Here is a 2,099-nt window from a genome sequence, read left to right on the forward strand (position 1 = left end):
GAGCAAGCGACCAATGACGATGTGCGACGTTTTCTAGAAATACAAAAACCGAGCGACACAACGAGCAATAGTTAGAAATCTCCGTTGCTCGTCACTGCCACCGTCGCTTGTTAAATTGCTTACATGCGGTTCATCCTTATAAAAACCTAGCGTCACGACGAGTGACAGTGCCTTTGAACCGCATGTAAGTGCTTTAGTGAGCAACAAGAAGAGAGACGGAGATTTCTCACGGTTGCTCTTCGCGTCGCTGGAAGAAGTCAGGGACTGAGCAACGCGGCACTGAGAAATCTTCGTTTCTGTCTCTCGCTCTTTGTCGCCGTCGCTCGCTAAATCACTTACATCCGGTTCAGACGAGCGACAGTGACAAGCGATAAGGGTCAGCGACGAGCGACAGAAATTTCTCATTGTCGCTCGTCGCGTCGCTCGGTACTGGATTTCAAGAAAACGTCGCTTATCGCCCGAAAGTGACTGAAGCGATAACCCAATAGCGCAAAATGTCCCATTTTACGTCATCACCGGTTCGCTCGCGCGAGTGCGTGGCTGGTTTAGGTTGTGTATCGTTGAGAAGCTTTGTTTTATCACCGGCTGCGATGGGTAAAAACCCCGACGACATGCACCGCTTCAGCGAACGCCTCATCGATGAGGCGGAAGGAGAGAGGATCTTTTGGGACATGTCCCATGCCAAGTACCAAGCACATACTTTAAAAACTATTGCGGGGAGCTACGTCGCAGCGGCTCTCGGATCGCTTGCTCCCGTCGCTTTCATGTGGTTCGCCTCGTCGCGCAACTGACCGAGCGACAGCGGGTCCTCGTCGCCGTTCCTTGTCTTGTCGCTCGCCAAATCGCTTGCATGCGGTTTATACTTAATGCTTTAGAATTGGTGCCCTAGTACATGCGCTGACCTTGGATCATGATGGGGTATACCGTAATTCAACGTTAACTTTAGAGGCGGATACAACCAGTGGCTGCTAGAGCACGTGCGGTCTTAGTACGGACTGACGCTGTGCACGGACACTAACGAAGCCATGTCGCTCAACAACACCACTTATAGATTTGATCTTCAGTCTCCATGAACATAAGAACAAACGGCGGCATATTACTTATGAACAAATTGCTATATAAAAAGTCGCAATTACTTGCGTTGGCTAAGGCGCATGTAGCTACAACTGCATCAACACCCTAGGCTTAGGCAGGTGAGGCTGGCGGGATCACGTTTGGGCTTTTATTTCATTGTCTTTCTCCGTTCATTTCGAACTATGATGCTCCTTAAACCCAAGAACAAATATTTCCAACTGTTATTGAAGTCCTGTATGGCTGAGACCCCTGAACTTCCCTGTAATACCAACCCTCTCCCGTACGATGGCGGTAGCCATGAGCAAAGCTATATCCATATTGGAGTGAAAACATTTGAAGCAAGAGAGAAGTCTTATCACTTGTCCTGAGGTAGGAGCAGGAACATGTCTATGTTTAGAAGTCTCTTGGAAACTTTGCTTTATGTGTTACAGCGGCGCCAAAACAAAGAAAGCCACCGAGGCCAAGATGTCCCCTTCCTTCTGCTCTGACTTCAGCAGCCAAGGGCTGTTGTCAGATGGCCGCCACACTTGATGATAACCTAGATGAGCGCCCGAGCTCTCCACCATTACCTGCTCTACCCAGTCCTGAGATCCCAGCATCTGAAGATGACTTTCCTGGTCAGTGTCGGTGTTACCCGGCAGCAGGTGTGGCTACTGTATCTGCTATGAATACAGACGAGTATCGGAGTTCTCCACCACTTCCTGCTGCATATGATAAGAATGGCCTATGTACACCTGCACAAGATGGAAGAGACTTTCGCGATCATTATCACTGAGCAGCGAGGGACAACCCGTTCACTAGCTAGAGTCCTGACGGGCTAGACTATGCAGAATTCAAAATGAAACTGGCTGAGGTCACACAAAAGTACACTTGCAAGAAACTCACCAGAAGCTAATGGTGCCATTAAAAGCCTGAACAAAAATGTAAAAACACTAGAACAGGAACTCCAGAATCTAAAGGGTAGTATCAAGTTTCTGAATGACGATCAGCTCCGTCCACTTTCAAGAAACTACACCCAAGGCTGC

This window comes from Ixodes scapularis, unplaced genomic scaffold (assembly GCF_016920785.2).
Source record: "Ixodes scapularis isolate PalLabHiFi unplaced genomic scaffold, ASM1692078v2 PGA_scaffold3__209_contigs__length_174095766, whole genome shotgun sequence".
NCBI lineage: Eukaryota > Metazoa > Arthropoda > Arachnida > Ixodida > Ixodidae > Ixodes > Ixodes scapularis.